Raw genomic sequence first — 12,958 nt, forward strand, 5'->3', positions numbered from 1 at the left:
GTTGAAGGCTGGTTTTGAGGAACTACCACAGGTGACTTTTTTGGGGGAACTTTTTCCTTTGTTGTAGTGGCGCCTGCGCTCCTCTTCTTAGAAGTTGCCTGGGGGGGTTCAGGAGTGCTTTTACTTCTTGTAGTAACCGGAAAGGCTTCTTCTTCATTCTCCATATCAGAGTTTGGGAGTATAAAATCCCACATTCCGTGGCATTCAGCTACTTCTTCTTCATCATCGGTCTGTGAAGGTGTTTCCTCTTCCTCTTCTTCTTGGTCCGAATCAGCGTTAGATATAACATTAGGTGGCTTTGATTCGGTTTTCTTAAAAGTCCTAAATGGTCTTTTGCTTGAAGTTTCGGCCACCTGCTTTTTAATCTCAACCATTTCATTGGACAATGTTTTAAGGACCTTTTGTAAACCTTCTATGTCATATGGGTCCTTCGGGGTTTTCTTCTTGGAATCTTCTTTAAACGAGACTTTTTTAGCTTTTCTATCTTCTAGAGCAGCTTTCTTTTCAAGAGCATTGATGCGCTTTTCAACGGCAAGTGCTTCTTTCATATTTTCAGCTAACGTAGGTTTGCCAGCCCTGTCAACAAAGATAGCTATGTTGGCAGGTAGGGCAGTGATGTACCATTCGCTTCGGATTTGTTCACTTGGTTTAGAAGCGGTAGGGATTTTATTCAGTAGTTTATTAAATCTGGCATTAAACTCCTTTATTGGTTCCCTGTGCTCTATTCTCAAATTGGAGAGGTCATTTATTAAAGTTGCTAAGGACCTATCGTCTCCATATTTGGTGAGAAACTGCTCTTGGCATGTATTCCAACTGGTAATCGAACCAGAGGGTAAGGAAAAATACCAGGATCCTCCTGATCCTTGTAAAGTGTAAGGGAAAAGTCTTACTACGACATCTTGCTCTGTCACTCCTTTTAGGTTAACTGCTGACATGAAGTTGTTGATGTGTTCTTCAGCCTGGATCCCATCGTCTGGATTGAATTTAGGCAGCCATTTTTCGGGGTCATTGGGTAGATCATGCAATGGTCCAGGCATGTTGACTGCTCCTGGCCTAGTCCATGGATCTGCCATTATAATGGCAACAGTGGTTGGGACTACTGCTGGGATTCCGGATGTGTTGGAAAGGGTTGAAGATGAGGAGTGAATAGATTGGGATATTGAGGCTTTTGTTCCCTGGTGAACAACAATATGTAATGGAGGAGTGGGTGGTTGACTTTGCAGATGAGGAGATGAAATGGAGGATGTGGAAGAAAAATCCCCAGTATCAGATCCTTCAGTATTTTTCTTTGACTTTTTCCTTTTGGGTAAAGGAAACTCAGTGGGTTCAATGCCAAGTTTTTCGCTCTGAAGTCTGGTAAGAGGATGAGTGAGGTTGAACTGCGAAGTCACACTGCTTTCTGATATCTCAGATTTCTGAGGTGAGATCGAGAAGCTCTGAAGTTTATGGATTAGAGACTGGACTTCAGGAGATTCAAGACTTAGCTGTTCTGGGATATGATGGGATTGAGCAGTGGTGGTAGATTCCTCTTCTTCTTGGTTATGGGCTGGCGAACCAGCATGTAATTGAGAAGAACGAGGAGGTTTGGAGGGAGAATTACTCTTAGAATGACTTGCCGATTTGGGTCGGCTTGCCATTCACAGTTAAGGCCCTCCTTCTAGCGCCAATTTTGTCGAGGCCTCGAAAATCGCTGCCACAACAAAGGGGAAACCACCCGGTCCGGACCTTAGTGCAGCTCCTTTTCCGTTTGGAATAGTGGTTCCGACTGGGGATAATGGGACCAGTTTCCCAAGAATTATAAGTGAATGGGATGGATGAGTGACTTATGACATAAGATGGTAATAAGCGGACAGCTAAACTATAAACAAAATGTAATAACTATAATCGGATCCCGGGATTTATCACTTCGCAAAGCGTAGCGTTTGATGATCTGTGCTTTAAGGCAGGCATGTAGATGACTCTAACACTTTAAGCATAGATGTTTAAAACCATTTAAACATTGCTCTGCATAATTAGTTATGCAGAGCGATTAGAGCGAATTACTACACTTAATAATTCATATAATTGATACATACATGGGTGAAAGAGATAACAAATCATCAAAACATTCAATAGTGAAACGAAATGAAGATTTTCCGTTATATCACATACATGCATTCAACAATAGCAAAGATAATAACACAGTAATTCATATAATAAGAAAGAACACAGATACAGATAATAGTACCATGTAAGCTGCTCGATCAATCCAGTATATTAATCACTATGTCGCAGTCCTTCCTTCAAATCAGAAAGCATTCCAAACAACAGACAGTCGTGCGCAATTGTGTAAAAAAACCTTCTAATCAAAATTCAGAACCGTTGGTCGAGTTTCATAAAAGAATATAGACTGAAGCACAGTAGTGCAAACTTCAGCCTTTTAAGTCTGTTACAAAATTTTACGACCCTTTCCAAAACAATGAAAGGGTCTATAAATACTATACTAATCTAAATATCTAAACAACTGAAAAGCTATTAAATTGGCGTCAATAAATGTTTGTTCCATCTTTCTTGGCAATCTGGCAGTTGGCGGCAATGCTTCATTCGGTGGGTTCTTTGCCTTTACTCCTAAGCTGACATATCGCCAGCATTGGCTCTACTTCTGGTGGAGTGTTGAGACGCGAAGTTAGCTGGGCATCATATGTAGCATCTTGAATGTCGGGGATCAAGCATCCGAGGGCATCTGTTAAACACTTGAGAGCAGACCTTTGAGTATGTGGCTTGATTAGAAAGAGCCAATATGCATCAGAGGTTAAAGTATTTACTCCGGTAATTAACTTCCTCTGTTCCTCCAAGTCATGATAACTTGATTCTTCAAGCATACCTGCTGTTGTTATGCTTCCAGGTGTGCACTTGGAGATCATGTTTGCCAAATAAAGTGTATCATTGACTAGGTTGATCATATTGCTGGCAATTATTTTACACCTGGAAGCCGCCCTTTCTGCTTTCATTACCTGAGTGTTCCATTCCGTGAAGAGGATGTCTTTGTACGCTTCATGGATTCGAGACAAATTCGCCGCTTTCCCTTCGTCAGTGTCTTGCCACTCAGTATAATCGGATATGGCTTCTTCGGCCTGATCTAGCTCATTCTTGGCCTTCTCTACTTGCGCACACACTGTTGTAGATATTTCGCATAATGGCTCAGCCTTAGTAAGTTGTTGACATAGAAGTCTGATCTGAGACAGTAACGCGCCATTTATTTGGGTTGCTTCTGCTCTGAAAACTTTCACATTCTGTGTGCTCTTGATACCTTCGAGCTGTGCTGATAGTTGAGCTATTCGCTCATCTTTCGATTTCATCATCAGCTCATTTGATGCTTTCAACTGTGACAATGCCTCCGACAATTCTTTTGCCTTCTGAGTTTCACTTTGGTCTATCCTTTGTCTTTCAATTTGCAATTGCTGGGTTAACAAATTGTTTTCTTGCTGTTGCGCCAGCAACTGCTCTTCCACCTGTGCTGCTTTATTTTTCGCTTCAATTACCTCTGCCTGTAATGCATATATTTCATGGTCCTTAGTCTTCAACAGAAGACTTACCTCTGATGCTTTGTCGATAGTTGCTGCAGAATAAGCTCCCGCGAATTGTGACAGCTTTGTTAGATCATCGGAGGGATCCAAATCCTCCTTCCAGACCATATTGCCCGTGACTGTTTGCTCAGGAAAGATAGAAGGTTGATCAAGCCTTCGTCTTTTCTTAGAGCGCTTGATAACGACTCTATGCTTTGGGCTGTAGAAAACATCCAGGGGAGGAATTTCTTCCACCTGGAGAACAATTTGATCGGAAGGGTCCTTATTGATTATCTCGACATCCTGTGAAATGGGTGGGTCGCTGGTTCCTCCTAGAACCTGAGAAGAAGTGGTATCAGGCGCATCGCTTGTTTTAGAGGAGCCTTTGTCTTTGGAGCCTTCGTTACCACTGATAATGGAATCGAATTGGTTCCATTGTTTAATCAATTCAGGATCGATGGAGGTTTGCTTATGTTGCTCTGTATGGGCTTTGCTTCGTTCTTTTTCTTGTTCTAACTTCTGCTGCTCTTCAAGTGCTTTTCGCTGTTGCTCCTCTTGCGTTTTTCGCTGCTGCTCCTCCAATTCCTTTTTCTGCCTATCTGCTAGTTCTTTCTTCAGTTTTTCTTCTTCCTTCTTCTTCCTCTGCTCTTCTTCCTTCTTTGCCTTTTGCTGCCTTTCTATCTGTTCCTTTTTCTGCCTCTCTGCTTGCTCTTTTCTTTGCTTCTAAGCCTGCAGCTTCTTCTGCCGTTCCTCCTGTTGTTTATCCTGTTCTTTAGTTGTAACAGGAGGTGGATGTATCTGTTGCCGACCAGGCTCGCTTGAGGAAGACGTTGGAGTTGTGGATAATAAATCTAGAGGCAGAGTTTGCAACCTCTCCTCCCTAAGTTTATTAAACTCAGTCAACGCCTCATCATTGTATTTCATTTTGGCAAGCTGTTTGGCTTGACTTATTGACTCGGTTCCTGCGAACAGGTCATCAAACATATCCTCTTGATGATCAATTTTTGTTAATTTTGCTTGTTCAAGGGCAAAGTAGGCATTTTGCTTTGGATCATAGAGTCTGTTTGGGATAGTGGCCAGGGATAAAGTTTGGATTTTTGTCGCTTCTTTTTCCGCATGCTTGTAATTAAGAAAAGTAAAAACCCCAATTCCAAACGGAAAAGGAGCTGCACTAAGGTCCGGACCGGGTGGTTTCCCCTTTGTTGTGGCAGCGATTTTCGAGGCCTCAACACTTTCTTAGCTTTTAGAGAAACAATAGTTGCAATCGCTACCTACAGGCCCTATAGGGTTTAGAGTTCACTTCGTTCCTTTGAGCTAGTTTAGAGAAGGGTGTTATTGAATTTCAATGTCTATTTTAGAAATTCATGTCTCATATTTAGTCTCATTCGATTTAGACAAGCAGGTGCTATTTATGATTTATTTCTCAACCTATGTGTTTCATTCTTCTTTCAATACTGGGTTATTATTTTCTAGTTACTTAAAATCAAATTCTTATAGTATTCCTTCTTCTAGACTCAGCCTCCACATTGGGTAGGGTTATAGTCATAGATGAGCAACCATAATGATTTAGTTGTTTAACAACTTTCAATGTTGAACAACCACAATTATAAGGGGCTCAATCTCACTAATTAAGATATAATATTAGGGACTCTGTTACGAGGTCTACAATGGGTGAGGAGGAGCTATGTAGCATTTATTGAGCTAATGTACTCAACTCATGCCAAAGGGAACCCATTTTTAGGTGCTATCAAGCCTTGTGACAATTCCCAGGGCCATTATAAATGATTAGGATATAAATGCAAAGAATTAAGGATAAACAATGGGCACTGAATGTTAACAATACCAATCATTAAGCCCTAGCATAGTACATACAAAACCCCAAGTTGTGGGTATTCATCCCATGTTATTTATAAAAAGCAAAAACCAAGTGATCCTTTTATTGCATTCATTAGGAGAGAATATCTATTCTTAAAAGAAAAATATATAATTTAAAAATAGATCAACTTGCAAAATATACTTCTCGAATTTAAATAGTGATATATGCTCTCTACCTTTGCTTCTTCCACCCATGCCTTGACTTTAACCTATGCTTGCCTTGATGCTACAAGGTCTGATGATTTCAAAGTTGACATATGACTTACCAACTTCGTATGTTGCTTCACCATGATAGCCTGTCATTATGCAAGATTTTAGGCAAATATTGCACTCCTCAAAACTTGGCATAACTCTTAGCATCCTTCATTTCCAATATTGACATTGAGCTCCATAGCTTAAGATCATCCATGCATATAAATTATGAGGTACCAAATTATTGGATATTTCTTAAATCCAACCTAGCCTCCTTATATATCATTAAATAGGAGAAATTATCCTTCTATGCATTAAACAAATTACATGTGTTAAAACAAATGTAAGAAAAGTACATTGGGTTGAATTTATGAAATATTTTGAAATATATAATTTATCAGGATTGACTTGAAATTATACTGAATTTTGAGAGAAATTGTTGCTTCCCAGTTTTGAACTGGTGACCTTTAGTGTGTTATCCTTGAAATAATAACCTTATGCATTACTATTTGGGTATTGTCATGAAAAAAATAACCTTAAGACTTAATTTGGATTTTTTTCCTCTAAATGTCAGTTCTAATGCTAAGTTTGAATTGGAATCATGTCGTCTTTTGAGAGAACTAGTGTTTCCCAATTTTGAACTAGTGACATTTAATGTGTTATCCTTGAAACAAAAACCTTATGCATCATATATTTGGCATTGTAATCTAATGGTAACTTTGGCCATAATAATATCCATTGTGGATCTTGGATAAGCCAATATAATGCATGGAATGTTAATGCATTGAACATTAGTAAAACCAAATTTTTAAGCAACTAATTTTGGCCAACTTCAAGGTGCATCACCAAGAAATTATTGCCAACAACAAGGTGATCTATAATCTTCTTTAGAAATATAACCATGTTCTTGTAGATCATATCACTAGTCATGAGGCTTTTGATGCTTGGGCCTTTAATCATGTACTTAGGGTTTCATACACTATTAGCATATACATTTTCTTATGCTTAGGTCATCTTAGGGTTTACCAAGGGATTTATCATTAATTTCATTTAGGACTTTATTAACATCAATATATACATTTTATTTATGCTTAGGTCATATTAGGGTTTATCCATGCATTTAGAAAATAAATTTAGGGTTTCATTAATGCATTTGGTATATACTTCATGCTTAGGTTATCTACCTAGGGTTGCTTCCATATATGTTTATTCATCTGTTGACAGTGCTGGAAATTCGTCAAGCAAAGGGGTTTCCTCGATGAGAAGTCCCAATCCAACTTCATAATGTTTGGTGTGGGAGCCCTTCTAGAAATAAGACCTAGCTTCCACATGTTCCTAGAGACTTTCCTTGGCTACAATGGTCACCACAAGAGATTAATGCACATGTACTTTCGGATGAACAAGTGAGTATGCCTTGTGGAATGTTCAACTGCAGAACGTATCAAGGTTCTTCTACCAAAGGGGAGAGAAAAGTGAGCCTTTAAAATAAAAATAATAGTATTAATATATTAAAGTCACATGAGCATATACATATGAATGAATCGTTGGTCAACTAGCAAAATAGTTCACACAATAGCAGTGATTGTTAAAACATATACAACGCACCTTCAACAAGATAAGTATCAAAGCCATCAAAATAATTCAATTTATTTAGTACAAATGAAAAAAACATACGTCACAAACATTCTAAGAATATTCTTACAAAATTTTCGACATAGAATGAAAGTGTGTTGGCTCAACGAGCTTCAAAATTAATAAAAAATTCCAAGATACATCAAGACAATGAACACAACTAGCCCCAATAGTGGAGCATTAGAGCAACCACTTTCTCCTCCAAAATAACTTTTTTACTCTCTAACGCTTGGTAGGAGGAGCCAAGGTGAAAATTCCTTTGCATGAGCTATGAGGGTGTATATATAACAAATGGGGTTAACATTCACCTCCCTTGTGACTCTTGGACTACCTCACGACTCTTTGACTTCTCTATGACCTTTTGACTCCTTCATGACTTTTCACATTCTATAGATGACTCTCAGACTTCCACTTTACATTACATTTCTCACATATTGAAATTACATAATCCATTAATGATGTGGGAAAGGGTGACTCATATACATCTTGACATGACACCTTGATAAGACATGATATAACATTGATGACATGGACTGCAAGATGATATGGCAATGTCAAATCACTCTTTGTTGATGTTATATTTGTGTCTTATTTAAAGATGGAACATGTTCTTATTATTCCTCCTTCATAAGGCTTGAAGGTAGGGAGTCTTCAATGTGATCTTAATCTCAAGTTGTTTTTGTAATATGTTATCCCTTTTTATTCCTTGATTAATCAACTTGTCTTTGCAGCTACAAAGGTGTCTTCGAGTGGGGTATCCTTCTTCATCCCCTTCATCATCATCCTATCACAAAATGATATAATACTTGCAACTGAAATCCACTCATGAAAAGACGACATCAATACAATAAAATCCTAGTCTAACGTGCTTCATGACAACCACTAACTAAGCTAGAATCAGGTGACAGGCTAAGAGATAGGCTTAAGGATTGCCTAGTTGTAGAGCTCAGGAGTTTAGGGGCTAGGACTGAACCTTGAGACTGCAGAGTGTGCATTTTCAAGCAGGCCAAGGCTTGAAAACTCTGCAGTTGAGGGGATTAAGAGGCCAGATTGAAGGCTTGAGGATAGAGGCCAATGGATTTCATATTTTCATGGTTCAAGAGGTCAAGGTTGAGGGTTGATGCTTGAGACTGTGTAGTGCACAGAGGAGACTGAATGAAGGCAGATACTGCACAGTTTTGGAGCTCAAGGGTCGAGATAAGCACTAATATTGTGTACTACAAAGTTCTAGAGGGTAGGGGTTGCGCATTGTGCAGTGCCAAGAGGAAAGGTTGAAGCTCGAGGACTAAGACTTAGCAGTGCATAGTTCAAGAAGGATGAATGAGGCCAATTTGCTTGGGCAAGAACTTTTGTGGGTTTGTATAAGTGTGGGATCAGTGAGACCAAAGTGAACAATGACAAAACTTAAGCATGATCACACACTTACAATAGTTGATGACACAACATCTATCACTTATAACACATGAACAATATACTCCCCTCAATGCGACGACATTGCCAATATTTCCCCAAGTGCAATGTTGGAGGTACACTTTTCAATGAGAGTGACGACACTTGTGCGACAGTGCTCGAAACTTTGGGAATGAATGTGATACATTCTACATTGTAATAATGACTCATTAACACCAATGTTACCCCTTAAAACAAACCAAAACTAAATATATACGATGTTTGATGCTTTCCATGCTAAAAGATGACACTTTTATTTTATTCTAAAGGGGAAAATAATACTTAAAGAAAACACATGTGGTGACTCTTGTATACTTGTTACGACAACATGCACAGTTAAAGTAGTCTCCAAAATTTGGATGTAGGAAAATGTTTTGGGGGGTGTTGTAGTAGCGGCAACACTTGGCAACACACTAGTTGAATCCCAGTTTCTTTTCCTTGGTCAAATCTTTTATGCAGGGTCTAGCTCCTTAGGGAGAATTGATCCATCGTTCATATTAGTCTAGTTTACCCACTTACCTCGTGTATAAACATAGTCCCATTCATCCTTTTCTCAGTTGAACACAATCATAAAATTATCCATATTGCAATGTTTTGAATAAGGAGGAGGGTAGTTTTGTTCATGAGCTTTAGATTTTTAGAGTATTTTTTTTCATCTCTAATGTTTCTCTACTTCCAGTAAGTCTGGATAGTACCTTGATGAAGTCAATTTAGGAACACAAACATTTCTTTGCTACCAAAGAGCCTAGAAAGTACGCCGGTGGAGTTTATTGCTTCACCCCCTATTCAGGAAAACTTTCTCTTCTTTCACCCTTTATTTATTTATTTTAATAGAACTTTGCATCGACACTTATTTATTTCATGGGGAGGAAGAGGAGTCCCAACTTACTATTATCAGAAGAGGTTGTTCCTTTAGAGAAGCATATATAACCTTTGATATTAGTTCACACATAAATATTTTCCGCTCATCCTCCTTTATTTGATTGGATTAGCCTGGAAAACACCGAAACATAAAGAACCGAGTGTAGGCATGAGGTTTCTAGCATCGACACAGATATCATGGTTTGAAATAAAGCTTTCCTTACACAAGGATCGTACTTTCTATCAGAACATCATTGAAAAAAACATGTAACCAAGACAAAGAAGGACTAAAGGTTAGCCAAACTTTGTGGTGTCACAAGGTCCTTCTCTATTTTTACACATTTTCTTTCGAGGTGAAGGTAACATCCTTCATGTGAAGCCTTATTAAATAAAATACAAAAAAAGAGACAATACAAAACCAAGAAAAAAAATAAAAAGGACAAATAAAATGGATGCTAAACCAAAAACAAGATGCGAGACAAAAGTTAGAAGACACAAGAAAAACTATAGAGAGCGAGTGCAAGTTGGGTGCCTAAGGGGAGACTAGTATGAAACTAGACCTACTCCTAAGCTAACCAGCTAGAAGCTTAGGGTCAAGTGTAATGGAATTTCCAATGTAGCCACCGTAACTTCTCTTGACCTGTATACACAAAGATAAAAATAACTAAAACATATATAAAACAATGTGTGATAGAATAAATGAGAGATTGAATAATTAGTCCAACAATTTGAAGGTCTTCCCTATCAGCAGGAAGATATCTCATAGACACTATTTCTAACCAGCTTGCATTCTTACCTTTTCTATGAAAACCATAATTAAACAAACCTTAGAAGCTTCTTGTGAATGCATCTTCATTTGTACTATCTTCCTTACAAAGCATGAGAAAATATAAAAAAAAAATATTTACGACGGAGCTTGCTAGGTAAGATTTCTCCAACCATTCAATGATTTGATCAAGAAATTCGAAATACTCCTCTTGAGAACCCTGAAATATTTGAAGAGATGAATTTTCAATTATAAGTGTGGGATTAGGAAGAGAATCTTATAAGGGAGAATGAATATAATCATACTCAAAAGGATTGTCAAGATATTGAGGGCCTAGCATAACCACCAACGAAGTTTGAAGTTCCTCAACTACTTGACAAGTATCCGAATAGTGAGATAAACCATAAAGATTAATCAATGTGAAACAACTGTCATTAGGTATACTAATAGGAAAATGATAAAACGAGTGACACTTAATATTATGATAAGATGGAACGTTTGTGGCATGTGATTCTTGGATAGAAGGCAAAAAAGATAAATCAGTTTGAACAGATTTTCGAATTCCTTGAACAAAAGAATTATCTTACTCATTTTGAAAATACAACAAGAAAATCCTAATTTAATTTTTCCTTGATTAAACTAGGAGAAATTCAAATTTCAATTTCAGTAAATACTTGGAAGTAGTTAACTAAGGTGAAATGGGTCTTGTCACTCAGTTAACTCCGTAAATTTGAGTTGGAGACACTTGAGTTTAGTTCTACATGATTGATTGCTAATTTGTAGCTATCTATTTTAGTTAATTTGTGTTATTGTCAGTTTAACTAGTTCTAACTATTAGTTGAACAAGTGGAAGTTTAGTCATGGGTGTGTAACCTTTTTCACACTAAGTGATCATCTAGTTAAACTGATCAATCAACCTAAATTAACTCATGCATGCACAAAATTTGAGTTACCTAGTTGAGATTGCATTCCAATTGTAGTGTACTATCAGTTGTAGAATTTTCCAAGTTGTACAAGTGGTGCATGCAGTCAAAGAAGGGCCTAAAGGAGTTGCACAATTATCAATTTAAGTAATTTCCCTAATAAATAGGGGTCTAATTCTTGATCAAACAATGCAAGGAAATAGGATCTTGGAATGTTGATAACTAGCTAAGTATTGGCTTGATTCTGTTTGTGAGGTAGTGAGATAGGTTATGCTAGTGCAAAGGTTGCTCAGGCTTGAGAAAGAATTGCATTTCTTCTCTATTCTTTGATTAATGCAACACATATAGTCAATGGTTTTGAGTAGATTCTTTCCCCTAGATAAATCTCTGTCTATGTGTGTTGAAACTTGATGAATGTTAATTATTTGTGTTCTCGATCTTGATTTTCTTTCCGCATATGAGTATAGTAGCTTCAAGTCTTATGATCTAGTAAATTTCATGAGAAATTTTGAATCTACACATTAAATTTCTACCTGGTATCAGAGCAAGATTCACAGTAGAGAAGATAATTCGAAGTTGTCTTTGTAGGTGGATTGAATTTGCAGGATCAATTATTCAAAGCTACCAGGATGGATTTCTATAGACTGAGACTTGAGTATGACCTTGAGTGTAGCTCGAATTATGTTGCTTGGAAGGACAGGATGAAGGTAGTGTTGGAAGATAATGGGTTTAAGGAATTCATAGATAATGATATCCCAAAGCCTCCAATAGCTAATGCTCAAGACCTAGTAGAATGGAAGAAGTGTGTGGCAAAGGTGAGGAGGATCATATTGGAGGGAGTTTGAGACCATATTGTATCGAATCTCCATGGGAAAGAGAATCCATATGAAATGTTGCAAGCCTTGACATATTTGATCCAAAATAGTAGTGACCACAAGAAGCTAGCACTAAAGGATAAGCTTCAGAATATCAATATACAGAAGGGCAACACAATTCCATAGTACCTCAACAAGTTCACAAAGTGTTGTGATGAACTTGGTCAAGGTGGCATTACTGTACCAAAGGATGATCTATTAAGCCTAAAAATTCTAAGCCTTCCTAATAGCTGGCACATCTACCAGGATTTAGTAAATGGGAGGGAGAAGTTACCAAATTTGGAATGCCTTTGATCTGATTTGGTACATGATGAGATTAAGCAGAACACTAGAGACGAAACGTCATCTAAGGGTGATGATGAGGAGAATTGCGCCTTGGACAGAAAGAAAAAGAAAGGGAAAGGGAATAAATCCCAATCCAAAGCAGAATATGGTCAAGAAGGAAACATAAATACTTTTCCAAAATCAAGTGCTTTCACTGTCGTGATCTAGGACACTATGCCACGAAATGTCCACACAAGAAAGCTAGCAAGAATACGTAAGAGGAGAATTGGGTGAAGCCTTGGCTTCACAGTTCGAACTTGATTTTACCCTCATTGCATGCATGGAAAGCACAGTGATGAGTAGTGTGTGGTATCTCGACAATAGTGCCTCATTCCACATGATGGGAAATTAAGAAATTTTCAGCGACTTGGAAGAGAAGGACCTCCAAATGCACATTGTGATGGGAGATGATGGAAGGTACAATGAAACTGACATTGGTACCATTAATTTTCACAGGGAGTCTAGTTCCCCTCTCAGGATCAAGGATGTGATGTATGTACTGGGTTTGAAGAAGAA

The sequence above is a fragment of the Pinus tabuliformis genome, chromosome 1_2 (genome assembly GCF_031772625.1).
Source record: "Pinus tabuliformis cultivar Carrire ecotype Pingquan chromosome 1_2, CPIR1, whole genome shotgun sequence".
Classification (NCBI taxonomy): domain Eukaryota; kingdom Viridiplantae; phylum Streptophyta; class Pinopsida; order Pinales; family Pinaceae; genus Pinus; species Pinus tabuliformis.